Here is a 22,211-nt window from a genome sequence, read left to right as displayed (position 1 = left end):
AAAAAATGATGATTAAGGTAAATGGCAAATGGTAAAAATTAAGGTAAATGGTAAAAAATTAAGGTAAGACACTTTCTTGGGTAGAGAAAAGACAGAAAATGAGCATATAATGAGATCTATTTAGAATTTATTATAGTCTAAATATCACTTGAAGTGAAATCGTTTTTCAAGAACAACCAACAAAAATCTTCGGTATTTTTGAAGTCTTGCTGTTTCCAGTGGTCCGGTCATACAGAACGTGGTCTCTAAATTTAATGGTGCTTTTGCTGTAGACACAACATCACTGGTCTCTATCAGCTCTGTATTTCAAAATATAAAAAGAACTTGACTTCAAAGAAGATCATGCACTCACTTGGCATTAAATAGATCATGTGACTAGCCTTAGCTACCTACAATATAAAGCCAATCCAAAGAAGGTATTGCATGGGGCCTCCCTGGTGGCACAGCGGGTTGAGCGCAGCACTGTGAAGCTGTCTGCAGCCTCTGCAGCGACAGTTCAATTCCCAGCCGGCCAGGGAGATTCCCAAATGGCAGGGCAGACCTCTCCTGTCTCACCCGCTGCCCCCCTCAGCAGTGTACTTCAGTCCGTCTGCCTGTTCTGTTCCCTACTCTGTCTCTCGTAAATTCTCTCACCCCCTTGCACTTCTGGCCTGTACCCCAATTCTTGTATAAAAATAAATAAATCTTTTTAAAAAAGAAGGTATTGCGGGCCTCCCCGGTGGCGCAGCGGTTGAGCGCTGGGTTGCGAAGCTGCCCGCAGCCTCTGCAGCGCCGGTTCGATTCCCGGCTGCTCCCCGGCCACCGGAGGAGGGTCCCACATGGCGCGCAGACCTCTCCTGCCGCCCGCTGCTCCCCTCAGCAGTGTACTTCGGTCCTTCTGCCTGCTCTGCTCCCCGCTCTGGCTCTGGTGAATTCTCTCACCCTCCCGCGCTTCTGACTGTACCCAGTGCATGTATAAACAAAAAAACAAATGAACAAACAAATAAATGAATAAATAAATAAAAACATGCCTCTATTAAAAAAAAAAAAAAAGAAGGTATTGCATGGATAGTAAAAGCAACAAACATAGGGCCCTAAAGCCAGATACTATGGTCACTGTGGTCGGACAGCCAAGCCTTGACAGAGTATCTTGTACCTGTTTGGACCCACAGGCATCCAGCCCACATCATACACTCAGTAGAGAAACTTCTGTCTACCAAGTAGCAGAATCAGATTTTGGAGATTAGAAAAGCCTGCACACAAATTGAAAACCTCATGGAATTCTCTGCAGATACCGTTGGTTCCTGTACAGATGGACTCGGCTATGTGCGTGGTGAACATAGCCATTAAATATTACTCACTCTCAGGATTTTAATAGAAGGATCACTATCTATATAAACATGGCTTTTTTCTCAACCCACTAGAGATTCTTGATCCCACCCACCAGTAACTATTCTGAAATAGTCAAACTCCATCCACCCACAACCAGCAGAGGAGTAGCAAAGTGAAGTAGGTACGAGTGGCAATAAAAACGCTGGAAAAAAGTGGTTCTTTCTCTAAAATAGTTAGAAGAAAACTTAACAATGTTTAGATCTATGGTAGCATCCAGGCAATAATGTAAAGTTTGTCATTCTTTTTTCCCCTCTTTCCATTCCACACCCTTTTTTCTAGGAATAAAGCAAATAATGAACTGTAGTGGGAAGAGGTGAATATCTGAATATTTCAAGCTTGGAGAAAGAAATGAAGTATGAAGAACACCCAAGAGAGTGCAAGATCAAGAAGAAAAAGGGCAATAAATTTATTCACAAATCGCCTGTTTTGTGAATTCGAGTCAACAGCCTTAAAATATTTTTTTTGAGATTTATTTATTTATACTAGAGCTGGGGTACAGGTCAGAGGCACAGGAGGGCGAGAGGATTCACCAGAGACAGAGCGGGGAGCAGAACAGGCAGACAGACCTAAAGCACTGCTGAGGGGAGCAGCGGGTGAGACAGGAGAGGTCTACTGTGCCATGTGTGAATCTCCCTGGCCGGTGGGGAATCGAACCCGCACTGCAGAGGCTGCAGACAGCTTCACAGCACTGCACTCAACCCGCTGTGCCACTGGGGAGGCCCCTTAAAATATTTTTAGTGGAAGAAGAAAAAATATGTAAGTGTAGCACTCACCCCTGACTTAATGTAAGCCTCTGCTTCTATAGTCAGAGATCCACGGAATAAACTATGGGCACATTCTGTCATCTAGTTTAATTACACAAGCCTTGGCAGGCAGTAAAACATTTGTAAATTCTCTGGAAAAGCCTAAGCTATGTGAATGAAATATAGAAGAATGAACGTATTTTATTAGAATAGGCAACTGATGATTGGGAAAAAAGCAAAATAAGACCATTCATTCAACAGTCAGAAATAATACTTTTGGTTTTGACGTACAAAAGGCTTCGTTATAAACTATTTTTCAGTGTTTTCACAAATAATGATAGAAAAATTAAGTACTTACTTTCCATTGAATCCCACACATTAAACGTACATTTGTGATGCACATAAGAATACTTCATCACCGTTAGTATTTTCTATTTATAAAGTGTGGAAAAGAACCAAAAAATTTAAATCTGTTAAATAATCCAAACTCTCATAATCTTTCCCCCCAAAAAAGTGGTTATTCATTAAAATGCACAGTGAGACTATCATTTACTGTCAGCTTCTTAACTCTTGGGGAATGCTCAGTAATCTTGTAAATCATCTAATTGTGATATTTTTAAATGTCCATATTAGAGAATATTTGTCATTAACATTTTAAATTAAGTGAAGTTTAATCAGTGTGAAGTGTCTATTTTTCTGGCATATGTGAGCCATCAACTAACTGCTGGCTATCTGTCTATCTTTGTCTGTTACTAGATAAACCTACCGAAAGAGGCTATGCTTGTCTCTACCTACAGCTGATATTCTGTTCCCCCATGGTGTTAATCAATGAAACTTTAATTTGAAAGGAAGCATCCATGTTATAATATATTTCTGATTTCTGATGTGCACTATTTAAGTGAACTGCTGTGAAATAACAACAAAAACTATGCATTGAGTCCCTAATATGTGTCAGAACCGTTGCAAAATTCCTTAACTCTTATCATATTTCAGTCATCACAACAGTATTATTAGGTATGGACAATTACTATCTCCATTTTATTTCAATATTCACAAATTTTCACCAACTTTACACCATTCTTGATTCTTAGGATGCCTCAGGGAACTCAGTGGTGGAAGATCCCTACTCGTGTGGAGCTAAAACTGACAATAACCGATAAACATGATACAGTAGTAACTTACAAAAAATGTTACAAGGTAGGAAGAGAATTAAAAAGTGGAAGCAGACAAGGAGAACAGGAACATGGAGGTGGGTGTCTTGCAATTTTAGAGGGCATGGTGGGGGTAGTTCTGGTGGAGATAACACATAACTGCCAAAATGACATGGGAAAGCCAAAAATGATGGAGTGAGAAAGTTAGCCTTGAGACTTCTGGGAAATAATGCTTCAGATAGAAAGAACAGCTAGTGAAAAGGTCCTAAGGCAAGAACTTATCTGTCACATTCAAAGAATAGCAAATTGAAGATGGAGAGGAATTAGTGAGAAAAGGCTGGATGAGTGGGGGAAAGGAAATCAAAGAAGTGATGCAGGCCAGTACCTCTATTCATTATAAGTGTTTGCTTTCTATTTATTTATTTTTTTTAAATAGAGGCATGTTTTATTTATTTAATTGTTTGTTTGTTTGTTTTGTTTATACAAGCACTGAGTACAGTCAGAAGTGCAGGAGGGTGAGAGAATTCACCAGAGCCAGAGCGGGGAGCAGAGCAGGCAGAAGGACCGAAGTACACTGCTGAGGGGAGCAGCGGGCGGCAGGAGAGGTCTGCACGCCATGTGGGACCCTCCTCCCATGGCAGGGGAGCAGCTGGGGATCGAACCCGCGCCCCAGAGGCCGCGGGCAGCTTCGCAACCCAGCGCTCAACTTCTGTGCCACTGGGGAGGCCCATGTGTTTGCTTTCTCTCTGAGTAAAAGCAACAACCTTTATAGGACTTGGAGCAGTAGTGTGGCGTGATCTGAATTCCATTTCCAAAGGACAACTCTTCCTGCTGTGTAGACAGCAGGTTGTAGAGGACAGTCACAGAGGCACTGAGTCAGCTTGGAATTTTCTGCAGCAGTTTAGGAAGGAGATAGTGGAGGCTTCAACAAAGGTGACTGTGGTAGAACCGATGAGAAGTGGTTCAGTTATGGGTATGGGTGAAGAGATACCAACAGGGCTTGATGACACATTAGATGTGGTGTGTAAGAGAGGGAGGGAACAATGAATGGGGCCAAGATTTTTAGCCAGAACAAATGGTGGGCTAGACCTGAACATCAACTGAGATGGGAAAATGGCGAGTGGGAAAAGTGAAGTTTAGTTTTGGACAAGGTCAGTGACAAAGGTCAAGTAGGTGGAGATGTCAAATCACCAGTTGGACATATGTGTTTGGAGTTCAGGAAAGAGACTAGGCGGGGATAGAAATTTAGGAGTTGGTAACAGAAATGGTATTTGTAGCCACGTGAGTGGAGGAAATCACTCAAGGGTGATTGCAGACTGACAAGACCACCAAAAGCTGAGCCAGTGGGTATTCCATCATGAAGGGAGAGGGGAGAGACCAGCAAAGGAGAGTGAAAAGGAGCAAACAATGAAACAGAAGTTTAAGCAAGACACTGCTCTTCCAGAAACCAGTTGAAGAAAATACACCAAGGAAAAGGAATGACCCATTGCTTCACACAAATGCTGTTCACAAATCAAGTAGAAGAAGGATGGAAAATTGATCATTCAGTATAGTGGGAAAACTAAAGAATGTTCTTAACTTGTATATTTTAACAACACATGTCAAAACAGTACAGTAAAAAGGATTACCGGGGCCTCCCTGATGGCACAAGGGGTTAAGATGCAACCGATGAAGCTGTCCGCAGCCTCTGCAGGACAAGTTTGATCCCCCAGTCAGCCGGGGAGCAACCCCCATGGCGCACCAGACCTCTCCTGACTTGCCCACTGCTCCCCTCAGCAGTGTACTTCAGTCAATCTGACTGTTCTGTTCCCCACTCTGGTGAATCCTCTCATCCCCCCACACACACCTTTGGCCTGTACCCCACCTCTTGTATGTATAAATAAATAAATCTTAAAAAAATAGGGCCTCCCGGTGGCGCAGCGGTTGAGCGCTGGGTTGCGAAGCTGCCCGCGGCCTCTGTGGCGCAGGTTCGATCCCCGGCTGCTCCCCGGCCACCAGAGGAGGGTCCCACATGGCACGCAGACCTCTCCTGCCGCCCGCTGCTCCCCTCAGCAGTGTACTTCGGTCCTTCTGCCTGCTCTGCTCCCCACTCTGGCTCTGGTGAATTCTCTCACCCTCCTGCGCTTCTGACTGTACCCAGTGCATGTATAAACAAAGCAAACAAACAAATAAATAAAAAAAAAATCTTAAAAAAATAAGGATTGCTATATATCGTATAGCTACTGTTTGTCAAGGGCTTCACTATATGTTACAAACATGATTTTTACTTTTCCCCAAAATCCAAAAGGTAGGTATTCTTCTCTCTTTAGAAATCGAGAAACCAGGGCCTCCCTGGTGGCATAAGGGGTTAAAACCCAACCTATGAAGCTATCTGCAGCCACATAGCACGAGTTCGATGCCTGGCCAGGGAGCTACCCACATGGCACAGCAGACCTCTCCTGTCTCGCCCTGCTTCACTCACCTTAAAAATTATGGTCAGCTTAATGGTTCTAAAACTTTGTTTCCTGCATTACTGATGCTTAAGTTATAAATTTTCAGCCAGATATTTTATCAACTGACCTGGCAATTTAGAGCATGTGTTGGACCTGTGTTCTGACCTGAGGGATGGTCTAGACTCTACCTTTAGTATTTAAATAACATCACATCATGAAGATAACCTTTACAATGCAAACACCTCATATCTACCAAGCTCAGCTTATTGGGTTATTTCTTTCTTTTTTTTTTAAGATTTATTTATTTATTTGTTTGTTTGTTTATACATACATACATACAAGCACTGGGTACCTTCAGAAGTGCAGGAGGGTGAGAGAATTCACCAGAGCCAGAGCGGGGAGCAGAGCAGGCAGAAGGACCGAAGTACACTGCTGAGGGGAGCAGTGGGCAGCAGGAGAGGTCTGAGCACCATGTGGGACCCTCCTCCGGTGGCTGGGGAGCAGCCAGGGATCAAACCGGTGCCGCAGAGGCCGCGTGCAGCTTTGCAACCCAGTGCTCAACCGCTGCGCCACCAGGGAGGCCCTATCATTCTTTCTTGGTATGCTAAGGACTTAATTAGAATAGCTAGTTCTGTTTATCATCTGTGACATTGATTCCAGTGAAGTTAGACTTAATGCCTGATTTTCTTAATACTCTTCAGATTCCAAAATCTGTACTGCAGCCACATATCTATTATGTTTATATATTAATAATCATAGCCATAGTAACTTTATAACTAACAATAAAACTAATAAGATTGATCTAGCAGGAATTCCAAAAGCAATAAATGGTAAGTGTAGATCTACTAGGATTTTGAATCTTCAATTCCAGGAAATTGGGAGAATCCAAGGAAGATGCTTAGAGCAATATAACCCACACCTTCTCCGATTATGATCTTAAGCAATTAAAGCTAAATTTAACTCTGGAAACGGAAAATAGTAATTCTTTTTTTTTTAACTTACAAATATAGATGAGGTTTAAATAACTTCTGATGCACAGTGTGTTCCAATAGGCGTCATTCATCTCCCATACCACCTACTTACCTACTTTTAAGGGATGTGAGACTCTGTGTGGTGAGGCTAAAACCAATTGACTCAAGTCTATGAGATAAAAAGTGTGCTGTGCACAAAATAGCATGATGCAAACAGTAAAAATAGAGCCACTTGAGTTTATAGTGTATGAAGAAACATATAATGAGTATATGGAGATTTGACATCTTAATAAGCTTAATAATATGTATTTTAAAAACTGAAGCATCTATGTCCCTAAAGTCAAGGGGAATGCTTTGATGGCAAAAGGGTATCATCTTTTAAAAAGTACTGTATTTTTTTAAAATTACTGAAGTCATGCCAGCAGCAGAGAAGCAATAGAGCAAATGTTTTAGAATAAGCCTGGGTGATGGTGGTGGTAAAGCTTACGTATCTAAGATACATATTTTTAAATACTTAACAGTATACATCTTTAATTACTTTGTCAATGAGTGAATTGCTCAGTCTAGCCTAGTACTTGTATTTAGCATAAAGAAGGTAGATAATCTGGGAGTACTTGTTGAAATGAAATAAGTTAACTGTGTAGTCAAATGCCAGGTCAAGTGAGGGGGAAAATTGTTTTTTTAAATTTTTTAAATGAACATCAGTTAATAATTATTTGATATACATGTATATAAATATACATCTATCTATTTATCAGTCATCTGTCTGTGTCTGCAGGGAGGTATACTAAGTTCATTCCTATTCAATTTTTTTATGAATTAATGAATGGTTGCTCATTTAGACGTAGCTACTACTCTTAAAAATTACTAGTACTGGGGCCTGCCTGTACTAGCTCACAGGTTAAGTCTCAGTGCTATCACCTCTAGGCCTGAGTTCAATCCCCCGCCAGGGAGCTAACCCACATTTAGTGCAGCAGACCTCTCCTGCCTTGCCCGCTGCTCCCTTTAGCAGTGTATTTCAGTAAATCTTCCTGTTCTGCTCTCCATTTTGTTTCTGGTTAGTCTGATCACCGACCACACCGCTAGCCTACACCCCTGTTCTCTGCGCGCGTGCGCGCGCATACATACACACACACACACACACACACATACACACACACTTGTACAATAGGTCTCAGTGGATTCAACTTAATTGACTATCTTTTTTTTAAAGATTTATTCATTTATGCATACAGGAGCTGGGGTACAGGATAGAGGTGTGGGGGGTGAGAGGGTTCACCAGAGACAGAGTTGGGAACAGAACGGGCAGACTGGCTGAAATACACTGCTGAGGGGAGCAGCGTGCCAGTCAGGAGATGTCTGCTGCACCATGTGGGTTGCTCCCTGGCCTGGTGGGGGGTGGAAATCATGCTGCAGAGGCTGGGGACGCTGCAGACAGCTTCATAGGTTGCGTCTTAACCCCTGTACCCTGACTATAGGAAATCAAAACCATCTCCTATCACCTCACTAGGGCTGAAGAAAGCATTTTAAAATCTGAAATAACAGTACTTTCCTCAAGTAAAGGTTAGAGATTAATATTGCCCTATATGTAGAAGTAAATATTGTTACATAGTGTTACGTGAAACTCTTTCTTCAGTAAAAATTGGATTCCAGGATCTACCCTGTGATTTCAAATTCATCGTATTCAAAACTATCCCCCCTATAGTCCAAATCACAGATTGACTAATACTAATGAAACACTGCTTTCACTACATCTGTTCTATACCAGCAACTCTACATTCAAATCATTCCACCACTACTCAGTTCATTGAGCGATGCATTCTGTCAGTTTCCAGTCCTTCACAACCCCAGCAGTTGTCTTATTACCTTGGGATTTTAGAGCACGTAGCCCCACACTATTCCCATTCCTTTCCCCTTTCCTGATTAACCACCAACTTTTCCTTTACCCTTGGAATCAAGCCCTTACACCACGGAAGCACAATTGAAATAGGTCCTATGTTAAAACCCCAGATCTGGATTTTCAACTCCTCCCTTTCTCCTCGTGGGAGTCCAGAGCACAGAGGAGGCAGGCACTCACTAAATAATGGTAGCCTGGAAACTTATCACGGGAGAATTTATAATAGGAATTCAACTACTTTCCTCAAAGTATCACATTTTCTGGAATATTTTAGATGTATTCAAAAATAATTTAGTGTCTTTACCCCTTTAAACAAATATTTAAGAGTTCACAGTATTTCCTAAATAATATCCTATGTTATTATTGCAGCGTGACTCAAGGGCAAAGGAAAAAAAATGTCTTTGTCAGAGAGCCCAAATACCTTCCCTTCCCCTCTTCTTAGCCTGTGTACCCAACCTACAAATGATAGCTCACAGCTGAATCCTTCACTGGCAATTTCCCTCAGCAGCTGCAGGAAACTTTCTTGTTCAAGGTTATACAACAACCCCCACTTCCACCACACACACACACACACACACACACACACACACACACACCCCTCAGGTGGCAGGCCACACCCATGACTCTATACTGAAGATTTGAATAGAAAGAACAGATCCCTGGCTCAATTTTGGACAATTTTGGGACCATAGAATTGGCTGAGACCTCAGTTACCACCACATTGTAATCATTTTCTCACCCTGCCCGGGAAGCCACGAACCTTGTTTCCACGAATCCCAGTGGAACAAAGCTGCCTTCTTCAGAGGTCCATAAGCTTTTGGTGGCAAGAACTATCTTTGATATCTTCATCCCCAAGTCAAGCACAAGTCTTACAATAGACAGGACCCTCAAATAGTATCTCTCATTCATGCATATGAGGAAGTTAATCATTCAAATACATATTAGAAGGAGCAAGATCTGCTAATGTCGTGCGGTCAGAGAACAGTGGTCACCAAGAGCCAGCATAAGCTACACTAGCTGCAGAAGAATCATCTGAGACCAGGGCAACTCCAGAATTTCAGCATAGGAGGATCTTAGCATGTGCCTCTATTATAGGAAAGGGCTTCAAACTTGAAGGCTAAAGCTGAGTACTTTGGGTACTTTGGAGAATATTGAGAGAACATCCACAATTCATAATAAAATATGGTGGGAGAGGGAAGGGAATACTATTGACAGAGATTGAGATGCTGCCAGTGACCTCAAGAGTTTTTTTTTTTATTTTTTGTTATTCGGGATTTTTAAAAATTATTTTTCTTTAAAATTGAAGTAACATTGGTTTGCAACAGTATACAATTTAGTTACTGGGTCACCCCCTTTCAGGTGTTGTTACCACAACACCCTCCACCAGACATCCAAAGTCCTTCACCCTAATCCATTTGTACCCCCTCCGGACCTGCTGTCCCCATCCCTGTCACCCTCAGATAGTGCACTTCTACATTCAGATTACTAGCGTTTGTTATTGGTTTGGTTTTATCTGACCCTTTGTTTTGTTTCTGTATATTCCATGTATAAATGCCACCACCCAGCATTTATTCCTGTGATCCACCCCACCATATAATTGGAATCCCACCCTAGCCTATAATCAGAGTCCTCAGGGTTTTAAGGGGTGAACTTTAACCACAACTGGACTATGTCACTTATTTAGCTGAATCCTAGCTTGCACCTAAGTAAATTGCACTGCTCTTCATTTTATCTTCAATTTGGCCATTTCCAAATTTACTAGCACTTCCAATATCTAGTGATTATAAAAAGTACAGAGTATGGGGGTAAAAATCCCCACTTCTACTTATTAGAAGTGTAAAGAGACTATTTGATAGGGTAAAGAATTTAAACTTGCCTAAAATGAGAGTTATTTTTTTTTTTTATTTTAGGAGGCTGACTTTCTGATTTTCATCTGCAATTCAAAATTGTTATCATTATCGGTAGTTAACATGAGAGTTCACACTTGCTAGGAATAAATCCCATTACCTTATTATTGAGTGCATATTATATTCTAAAGCAATATTCTTTTTCCATATTCTGTTAACATAGAACTATTTTGGAATTGTTTTCACTTTGCTATTACATTATTTAAACCACTTGCCCTTTTCTTTTTCTCTCCAGTTACCTTCTCTAGCCTCCCCTTCCTCCCAAATGAAGCCATTTTGAGGGGTCACTCTTTTCTGTTCCCATCACCATAAAAAAAGAAACCTGAGGGCTTCCCAGGTGGCACAGCAGTTGAGTGCTGGGTTGCGGAGCTGCCCGCAGCCTCTGCAGCACTGGTTTGATCCCCAGCTGCTCCTCGGCCACCGGAGGAGGGTCCCACATGGCACGCAGACCTCTCCTGCCACCCGCTGCTCCCCTCAGCAGTGTACTTCGGTCCTTCTGCTTGTTCTGCTTCCCACTCTGGCTCTGGCGAGTTCTTTCACCCTCCCGCGCTTCTGACTGTACCCAGTGCTTGTATAAATAAATAAAATAAATAAATAGAAAAAAATCTTTAAAAAAAAAAAAGAAACTTGAAAGATTCTCATCGAAGAATTATAGTTAAGCCACAAGTTTCAGCGCTATTGTGCTATCACTGCTATGGCCTGAGTTCAATCCCCAGCCAGAGAAGTAACCCACATATGGCGTAGCAGAGCTCTCCTTCCCTGTCCCTGCTCCCCTCAGCAGTGTATTTCAGTCAATCTGCCTGTTCTGCTCCCCACTCTGTCTCTGGTGAATCCTCTCACTCCCTCACATCACTGGCCCACACCCCAGTTCTTCTCTGCAAAAATAAATAAATAAATATTTTTAAAAGGTCATTTAAAACTCTGGCCTCTGTATTTATCTAGTGCTGGTAACAGTTGTTTAGTCTTAGCAGGAAGAAAGGAAAAGAGGAAAGCCAATGATGGCTGTTTGAGAACAGGATTCAGCATGAAGAAATCTAGAATAAATATGGAACTCAGGAGCCCCTGAGAAATTTACAAAACTGGGAATCAAAGATACTTTGGAGATACAGACTTCATTTTTTTCTCTTCTTGCTCACATAAATATGAGCAGGTCATACAATGTTCTATGTTTCTTATGCTCATGAAACCCCATTCCATTGACTCCCCACTGCCAGACCAGTACCTTATCTTCTTTTTTTATTGAAATGACATAACAACATCCTATTAGTTTTAGGTATACAGCATAGTGATTCGATATGTGTGTAAACTGTACAGTGACCTCCACAAGTCCAGTCAACATCCATCCACATTGTTATTTTTTTTCTTGTGGTGAGGACTTCAGTCTTATCTTCTTAGATTCTGCATCACATACCTCATTCTCTGGAGAAAGTAGAGTCTCACCTCCTTCCCTAAGCATGTTCTATTTGTTCCTGCTTACAATATCTTTGGTCTTGATTCTCATTCTCTCTCTCTCTCTCTCTCTCTCTCTCTCTCTCTCTCTCATCTTCTCCAAACCAACATGAACTCCTTAAAAGTCTAGCAGAAAGCAAGCCTGTTCTAATCCCTCCAAGCTCATGATTATATGATTCTGTTCATCACCATCCCCCTAATTTGCTGTCTTTGGGCCCAGGCATATGGCATCACTGGTCCCCCTGTCCACACAGGCCTTCTTTCAGCACCCTGCACACTGAAGTCTCTCAAACATCTGTGGTGGGAGTAGAAGGAAGGAAGAGGACAGGAAAGGAAGGGGAAAGGAGGGCCACCACAAGAGGCACCGAATTTGTTTGGTTACATCCACATTTTCGCCCTTGGCCACATGAAGCTTCATTTACGCCAAATACCTGATAGCATTCAAAGTGTCTCTGTTTTCCATTTTTTACTGCTGTGTTTAGCTCCCCTGGCTGTGTCTAGCTCCCCTGGCTGTGTCCCTCCTGAGCTAAAATTGACAAAGAGGTTGGGGACATGATGGCATCCGTAGACAATGTCACTTCTTCATAAAGGTATGTTAGGGAGGGAGGGACAAAATAAAGGAAGGAAAGAAGGGAGGAAAGAAATGAGGAAGAAAGGGTCAGTCATTTCTTCTCCTTCATAAATCTGTTCATAGATGACAAACTACCTGGTATCAATTCTCTCTCTTTTATTGCTCAATTTTCCTTTTTCACTCCCCTAAAGGAGCAGTTTTTGCCTCCATTTACAATGCAGCCTGGGTTTGGGAGAACACTGCTCTAAAACTGATCTGCTGTTGCAAAATGCTTCAGCATTCATTCATGTAACAATGATATACTGATGACCTACTATATGCCATGCAGAATGCTGGGCTTTGGAAATACAAAACAGACAAGCACTGGCTTCCTGGAGCTCAGCTAAACCGTTCGTTCATTGCAATGAGCACACCCACTGACACAAGCAGCTTGCTCTGTGACTGTGTTATTATGGGCCCTGGAGGAGAACCCCGACAAGGGAAAGCAGCAGAGTCCAAAACCCCTAGAGACCCCTTGAATGCATTTACTCTCACACTGTGGAGCTGGGAGCCTCTTGAGTACCATTCAGGAGTTCTGTCATGGTGAGAACAATTAGGGGCTTTAACAGGGGTATTCAAAAGCCAAGCACCGAGAGCCACCAGATTCATTTGTTACATTCACATTTTTTCCCTTGGCCACATGAAGCTTTGTTTACACAAAATATCTGATAGCATTCAAAGTGTCTCTGTTTTCCATTTTTTACTGCTGTGTTTAGCTCCCCTGGCTGTGTCCCTTCTGAACTAAAATTGGCGAAGAGGTTGGGGACATGATGGTATTCGTAGACAATATCATTTCTTCAAAAAGGTATGTTAAGCAGCTGCCTATCCAGTAAGAATGGAAGGCACTGCAATTTCCAAATGGAATAAAAGTATGTCCTCCATCATACCCTCTCCACCTAATCATCTAAAATGAGAGTCTGTCATTTTTTCTGGATCTGAAAAAAATAATGGCAAGTTTTCTCCAAATGGCATTATTATATTATGGCGGGGGGGGGGGGAGTCTATTATTCCAGACTTTTCTCTTTTTCATTCTAACAGTGATTCATAGATTAAACATCTTCACACAATGTATGTCTTATCTATACGCCTATATCCACCGATGGATCTATGTGATGGTATCTTGGCAAACCTGATAAAATATTGTCCTCGTTATTCCCAAATTGGTTCATTCTCATCTATGTAAACAGAGTAACCTGGTTGCTGAGGAAATGAAAGATGAAATTCCATCTCTTCAAAGTGGAATAAAATGTGACTAAAAGATATTTTGATGAGACCCCTTGCTTTGGAAGCAACAAAGCGGCATGCACCTCTGAGATAATGATGGCAGTCCTAAGTGCCACGGATGTGCAGAAAAGTCAGGAAAATAGAGAAGAGCAGTTCCCCATGGGTGGGCAGATACAGGCTAATGGGAAAGAAGACAGGATAGGAAAGGCAAAGAGACTCTGCCTCTCTTCCAAACTCTCCTGAATCTATCCATCCATCCAATAAAGCAACTCCTTCGATCCATATCCCACTACCAGATGCATGTGCTTTACATTTTGTATGTAAGATTAACATAATTCATGTACATATATGCGAGGTAAGCACTGTGTCTCCAGAGCGCGAATGAGATCAGGAATGGCACAATGTGTGTAATGGAAAAATTAAGTGCACTGGTTCTGACTGAAGGCATCGCATGAGTGAGCTCAAGTCAATCAAGTGAGTAGGGGCCAAAGGATTAGATGCACTGCCATTAGCCTCGACAAGAACAATTTCTTTTCATATGCAACACATTACTTAAAAAATTATAATCTTATGCCAGGACATTGTTATGTGACCACTCAAATGGGGATTTGTATAGCAAGAGGCAGGAATTATATATCATGGGAGAGCCACACATTGTGAGATCTTGGAAACTTCATTCCTCTGATTCAGAATTTCCTTAGTTAATATAATGGGGAATCCTTTAGTCCCACAATGTACATAACTTCATTAGATTTTTATGAGGCCACTGTAATCACCTCTGGTTCTGCTTGTAATAATTCATTTTCACTTTGCAATACAAATAATGATTGTTCCTTTGTAATATCAGAATTTTTTTATTTTATACGTTTTCCATCATTTTTCATTTTTTTGCAAATCAACAAGCAACTAATATCAGAAAATTTAAGTTATAGCCTATATTTTTGTTGAATCCTAAAATTTGAACGTTAATATACCTGTGTTGGAACTTTAAATGCAAGTTGTTAGGAAAGTCGGTACTCCAAGTCTCTCCACCTAAAAAAGCAACTTCTTTGAACCATATACCATATACATTTGCCTTTCATTTTGTATTTAAGATAAATGCCATGTGCATATGGAAGGCAAGTATCTTGGCTCTAGACACATATCGGCCTTTTGTTTACCAGGGCTGCAAGATTTACTCTGAGGGTCTAGAATCTACATATGCACCAAAATTTCTATGTAGATAAAGAATGTACTCTAAAGATATAAGTAGACCCTGTTGTGACTATACAGAATCAAATTCACTTTAAAGAATTATTATGTTCATAATAATTTGTTTTTGTTATGCATTTTCTCAGTCAGCTGATACAGCAAGTACAACTATGATTAAGTGGTCTTCCATTTTTTTAATTAAAAAGGGGAACTTTAGATGAGAAAATGATAAAGATCTCTATACAAAGTCATAGCTGCATTACATGTAAACATTGATAGGGTAAGAACCTACAAATTAACTCACTTTGATCAGGCCATGGGAAAATAAACCACTATGAATAATTTTATGATTATTCATACAGTGATTTATTATAATTATAATTCACATAAAGTATAAGGTACATAATTTACAGATGTATTGAAAGAGTGAAAATCTATAATTAACATGATCACAATTCACAGTCCATTTCATTTTTCTGATGAATCCAAACTCCACACACACAATTTCCCGACTAAGGAATTATTAACACATACAATCTAATTTTGACTCAAAAATACATGTTCTTAGACATATAGCTCTGGTATGAACAAAACTAACTCATTTAGTGTCATTAATTATATTGTGTACATATGAACATAGTAACTCTAACGCGCCCATTGAACAGCTTGTGAATAATATTACCTTTAATGTCGTCATATGAAAACAGGAAAAAAAGTGGATTCTCAGAAAAACAATACTAAATGCTTTGCTCTCTCCCTGAATTTGCTTGGCAATTTCAAATCGTGTGATAGGAAAGCAACACCGGGCTGGACAATCATCTTTTCTTGAAAGCTAAAAGCCTTAGGAGTCTTAGAGTTTTGGCACCTGAATATTGTTTCTACACAGGGGAACCAGAAAAAGCATGTCAATTAAGGATCTTTCATTGTAAACCAATGGTCAGAGTAGGCAGCTAGTGTATGTCCACTGAGCCGTGTGGTTGACCCATAATGGAATGCTATCTTCAGTGTAAGATACTCCAGGGTGGCATTCTCTGGGTGAAAATTAAAAGCATATTTGTAAGGTGATTAGCAGAATTTGTCAAATAAACAAGCCTGCCTACATTCCTGTAATATCCCTTCATAAATCTCCTAGAGCAAGTCTCAAGCATTTCCATGAGCTATAAGGAATGTTCATTTTTTTAAATATAGGAAACCATGAAGAGCTCACTATTTATAGGCATCAATGAAGTCAGATAAATATGCATGATCAGATTCATCTGAAACAAAGAACTATTGTGGATCCTTAAGGTAAAAAGAAAACACTGGCAAGGAGTGTTGGAAAAGCAGTGAAAAAGAAGGGTTGCTCTGTAACAGGAAAGTTCTTTGAGTCCATGTTTACTTTCTCTTATTTACAGGGTTAATTTTCCACTTTCCAATTCTGTCTTAACTAAAATAGAAAAAATTTACTTTTTCATCTGATTAGCCAGTCATTTAAAAACATATCTGGAAGGTCATGTCACTAACTGTGCCCTTCTCATATATGTAAATGTATTTACATTAAGCTATAAGAACATTAAAGAAATGCAGGGTTAGCGGTGACACACGGGGGATTGCCTCCCCCTAAAGAACGTTAGTAATTATTGCAACTAGCAAATATCCAAAACTAAACTATTATCTCTATTCTTATGTCCTCTGTTATACTTAGCATTCACACCCATTATGCTTTTATTAACAAAGTGAAAGATGAGAATGGCTGCTTGGACAGTTGACCCAGTTTAAGTGGTAGCATCAGGTTTGTGAACGTTTGTTTGTGTACTCTTGGCACAAAAGTCAGAAGCACCTAAGTACTGGAAATATTTTTAAGTAAAGCAATCAGCTTAAAACAATCACACACATGAAACTGTTAGTTACTATTCTCTGATTCAAAAAACAACTATTTTTTTTTTTATTACTTAAGATAACTATGCCGGATTTGAGTGCTGCTAGAAAAAACTGAGTACTGAGTGAAAGTTAGCAACTAAAGCTTTTAATTTGTCTGTTACTTGCTCACTGAACGATATTATCTACCAGCTAACTGTAATTGATACTAGGAAGTGCCTGTAAAGATTTACAATAAGCACATGAAAAAAAAATGCACTGTTTAATCCATTAAGACTTTGGGGAAACCAATAATAATAATAATAATAATAATAATAATTCTTCCATAAATTTCTAAGGCATAGCATGATGGTAAGCACTTAAACACAGATCTCGTTTCTTTAGCATAATATGCAACTATTCTACTTTTGTAAAATGACTATCTGGAACACTGAGAGGTAAAGTGTGGGGTCAAAATTCACAAGGGGTAGTAACAGACAAGCCTGAAATGTCACTCAGGACCTATGACTCAGCCCAGGATTCTAGATTACCTGCCTGTCTCAGAGAGCTGAGCTCCTTCCTCTGAGATTCCTGAAACAACTAATGGAAACAGGATTGGAATTTAATAATAAAAATGCTGACACAGCCTTATCTATAGCTGCCCAAATGGTGCTGTTATAATTATGCTTTATAACTTGAGCATTACCAGAAAACTTGCTACTTTTAAATCTTATTAATCAACACCTGGGTGCTGTGGTTGCCACAATTTATAGAGTAGTCTGATTTATAAAAACACAATATTTGCCCAACACCACAGATCCTATTTATTGTAAGACAATATATCCCAACACTTCAGTGTATAACAGACTGAAATATTCACAAATATACATCTTAAATGAATCCTAAAAGTTCAGATGTTCTTAAAAATGTTTTTGATCTCTTAGGCATTTTAACAATATGATTTGTTCATGTACATTACAAACAGAATAAAAATTGCTTTTACATTTTTCTCTAGTCTTAGGAATACTGTCATGACTTACCAGCTAAATCCCCTGACTTGGCTGAAGCAACTGGTAAGGAAACAAAATTAGTGCTTTCTGTGTTTCTAAATGGTATTTCACCTATTTCCCTCAGTATTACTTGAGCTAATGAAATGGAAATAAAAGAGAAATAGATATTACTTTTTAAATTATTCACTGCCTGCTTGTTTGAAAGCTTTCCTATTAAGCTTAGCTATTAAGCTTAGCTTCTTCTTATTGATTCGTAGAATAGTTAGGGAAAAATGCCATAACCTGCCTCGGTTACATAATCCTCTTCCAAAAGAAAGTAACAGGTTATAAAGTGTCATTAAAATGATTGAAACTGTCTTTCCTAATGAGAAGATAGGCAGTCTTCAAGTAAAAGGAAAGCAATTACATTTGTATGCATATTTCACGGTCAGTGTCTATTTTAAAGAGACTTATTTTCCTGTCTAGTATTATTTCCATCCCCTCCTGAGCTCAGAAAATCTCTAGAATATGCTGTTTGGTAACATGCATGTGGCTTATATCAGAAAACAACTAAGGAAGTCGTTTATAAAATGTTAAAGTAAAGGAGTGCAGGAGAAAACATTGAAGACTGTATTTCTGCTCATAGTTGGAGACTAACAGCCTAGAAGCAGACATAGTGTTACCCTGACCCCTGAAGGAAGGAATCAGGAGTTAACTTCACATCCAATTTCCTACACAATATGAACACCAAACCTCCGAATCCAGTGGCACAATATACCCATGTTTGGGCATGTCCTGCAGAAATAAGAAAGTCATCTCAAATATTGGAGCTCAAAAATTCATTCCACCATGCCACCATTCTGACTTGGGGTAAGCAAATCTTTTCGAAGTTGCTTAGTAGATGTTTAGCTCCTGCACCTGACTCCATAGAAAACATGTAAGAATCATATCACCTCTATGAGAGAAGAGTCATTCTAGTCTTCTTTGTGAAATAAATGTAAAGTGAAATAAGGTATAGCACAACTAAGTGATTTGATGTTTTAATTCAACAGGGTTAGGGTTTCGGCTGAGTTTTATCTGGGGGAAATACATAATCTTCTGAGAGAAAAATACATCCTCCTACAGTACAAGGCCAAAAGGAGCTGATGTGTATTTTCTTTTTAAAAAAATCGCACCTCCAAATAAAATATCAGGAAAAATGACATTTTATTCTGCAGTATTCCCTCCTTTGTAGAGTGAGCACAGTCCATTTATCTCATGTCATGATAAAAGTCACAGGCAGCTGCAACATGTCCTTTAATCCATTCGGTAAGTAAAACTTGAAAATGGATTGCTCTTTATTTCTGGGTTTTGTATTAATAATGAATCCATGGCCGTTTATTTTTTAATTTAACAGGATATCACTGCCTAGGAAGGTTTTTCCTTCTCTTTTCCCAGAGGGTTAAAATGGCCCAGAAAAACGTTGTCAAGGCAAAGATAAAGGCACAAAACACTTGTTTCTGACACATTGTGGAAGCAATCATTTTTATGAGGGAACCACCAGACTGAAATCTGCATCATGCTCTACCAGGAAAAATGCCAGCGAGGACCCCAAGTAGTCATTCCGTTCAGTCTTCATTTCAACAGATTTAACTTTCGACTTAGTTGGGGTCATGGATTTCAATCACAGGATACAGAACTATGACCTTGGCTGGACTCCTGAGCCCTGGTCACTCAGTGGGGCACTTTTGAAACATTGTGGACTCATTTTGACTTTCCACGGGTGTGGCTAAAATTGCTCCTGCCCAGCCTAAAGCTTGCATGGTCTGCTGTCCCTCAGAAACTCACTATGAGAAAACTCATGCTAAATTCGCCACAGAGATCAGGGTTTACAGGACCCTCAGAGCTAATCTCTATCTGCCCTCCTCCTCCTGTTAGCTGTTACAAGCCTACAAAAGTTAACAGGATGATGGAGCCTCGCTCCATACAATCATTTCATCTCACTATCGTTGACTGAAGCTCGCTGATGTAATGAAGTTACATAATCACCGATTATGCACGACTTTCATCCATCTTCCTACATATCCACATATCTTCTCCCCTCCCCTTCAGATCAATCTACCAGGTAAAATTTATAACACATGTAAATTGCTCTATTCTCTCATCATAGGTACTGAATATGGGACTTTAGCATTGCAGTACAGTGCACTGAACCACGTCATCAACATTGATTTTTTTTCCTCTCATTTCCCAGGCAGAATATTCTTAAGCACCCTTCCTGCTCTAGTCTCTAACTTTTTACCGAAAGGGTAAAATAGATGAAGCAGATAGGACACATCTTCAACTTAAGGTTAAGGGAAGTGTGTAATTGCCTGCATTTCCAAAGCTGGCTGCATTGCAATAAAAGGATGGTCTCTCCTTCCAGACCTTCGATTCCCCTGCACGTGGGTCGCAGCTTCAGCTATTTAGGGTATTGGGTAAATAATTTTATTAGTGGGCAATTGAACTTGAGAAAGAAAGCATTATGATGATATTTAAAATAACATGGCACTAGTCTCTATTTTGGTCATCATTTTCAGGTTTTTTTTTTTCTTTCTTTTTTTTTTTTTCCTTCACTCTGAACGATAAACCAGTGAATAAAAAAAGTAGTCCAGGGTGCTTAATAATCTCCGATAATCACAACCTGGAAAACAATTAACGATGATTATCACCTTAAAGTTTAAGAACTTGACAAGTGGGATGTCCCTGGTCCCATTGCGGCTGTGAAATGCAGCAGAATGCTGCACTGAGTTGAAAACATATTTCTTTTAATGAATAAAGAGTAGCTCGTTTCATTTTAAATAGGGCTCTTCAGTAAGTGTTCCTTTCACTGTTGCTACCCCTTCCAGAACAAGGAGGCACAAATATTGCATCCAAACAAAAGAGTGTCTACCCAGAATTAATTCAAGACACTCTTCCATATCGAAAATAATTGGAGTGGGGGGAGTGATTCTTTGATTTCTTTTTCAATTACACTCAAAATACAGACCCACTGACACACACACACATGCACACACACACACACACCAACACACCCAACTGCAGTTATTCCATTCGGTGCCAATAACGGCCACATCACAGCCATCAATGCGATGCAGCAATCACCCAAGTCACCCATTCCCATTACAAACGCCCAAGTTCGCTCACGCCACTGATGGGTTTGCATATATAAAATGACCTTACCCACAACAGTCTTCCAAATTATTCTCCTCTGGCTATCAGTCGGTAAGGTAATCGCTGGTCATCACAATGCGTATTCAAGAAAATCCACGTTTTACTCCTGTGTTCTTTTCTTGTTTTTGCTAGCAATTAATTTCGTGAACAAGATACCCATTCACAAATGCCAAGTTCACCATAAAAGCAGATAATTCCATACAGCTCTTCCCTACAAGACTGCCTCCAGTTAGTTCTCAAAGTGCCCGATTGTTTGGTGAAGATACGATCCAGGTGCAGAGCAGGGGGAAAAAAGACTAGGAGGGAAAAAAAAAAAAGAAGAGGCAGATAGAAAAGGAGAGACTGAGAGAGGAGAGAGCAGAAAAAGAGGGAAGAAATTTTTTTTTAAAAATAAAAGAAGGAAGGAAAAAGGCTGGTAAGTGAGGAAGTCTGTGAGCTCTATGACAAGAATCGGAGTCTTGCTTCCAAATCTTCTGTATACATGTAGCTTTTCAGATCTTCTTGGTCCCCAAGTAAAATTTCCAGATCCGGGATGCAGCCATAAGAAAGAATCCTATGTATATTTCACAAGTATCCCGCAATAACAGATCCGACGGGGTTTTCCTTGTACAGTACTGCTATGTGAAAGCACACAACCCCTGCTGTTTGGGAAGGTGTCTCCTGGGTCCTAGCTCTCTTCAGCAGACCCCAAAAAGGATTTTTCAAAAAAGAGTGGGGGAAAAAAAGCAGCTTTGCGTTTGCCTTGAATGATGCTAATCCTGAGCGAAAACGACAAGCAAGCCACGAATAGCATGAGCTCTTGATTAATAGCCACGGTCCACTCAAAATATCCCAGGGAAGAAGGAGCGAAAACAAGAAAGAAACTGCAATGCATAAATGATTCCAGTGTTTCTACAAGATCGGTTCATTTGATTGAATGCATTCTCTGGTTTGCTGCAAGTCATAAAGAGGATAGTGTTACTGCCACCCAATGGATATTTTAGTACTAGCCAATCCACAGAACGCCACCGCTTTTCGAGTTTTAGTTTTCAGAAGACTGAAGAGGAAGGAGGGCAGCCTGGGAATCTTTGGGAAGGACCCGGAGACCTCGAATAACAGGAATCAGCCCTTCCGGAAAAAGTGGACCGGCAAATTTGGACGCTTACCTAGATTTGCATTGGCCACCTTAGACTTAACGCTTCCATTTCTCTAGGAAGCAGAAAGGTACAGAGAGCGATGCCTAAACTGACATGCTCACAATAGCCTCCT

General features: G+C 40.2%; 1 pseudogene across 1 annotated transcript in view; it reads left to right on the top strand.

The window, feature by feature from the left end:
* The window catches only part of LOC311187463 (L-lactate dehydrogenase A chain-like), a 124,849-nt pseudogene that overhangs the window by 57,745 nt on the left and 44,893 nt on the right, over window positions 1-22,211 (top strand). Inside the window, exon 2 of the transcript in view lies at window positions 3,206-3,363. The product of the transcript in view is annotated as an L-lactate dehydrogenase A chain-like (transcript). The remainder of the gene's footprint in view (window positions 1-3,205; window positions 3,364-22,211) is intronic.

This window comes from Talpa europaea (genome assembly GCF_964194135.1).
Source record: "Talpa europaea genome assembly, chromosome: X".
Taxonomy (NCBI): domain Eukaryota; kingdom Metazoa; phylum Chordata; class Mammalia; order Eulipotyphla; family Talpidae; genus Talpa; species Talpa europaea.
Note: the sequence above shows the minus strand (reverse complement) of the source record. Positions and strands in the feature narration are given on the sequence as shown.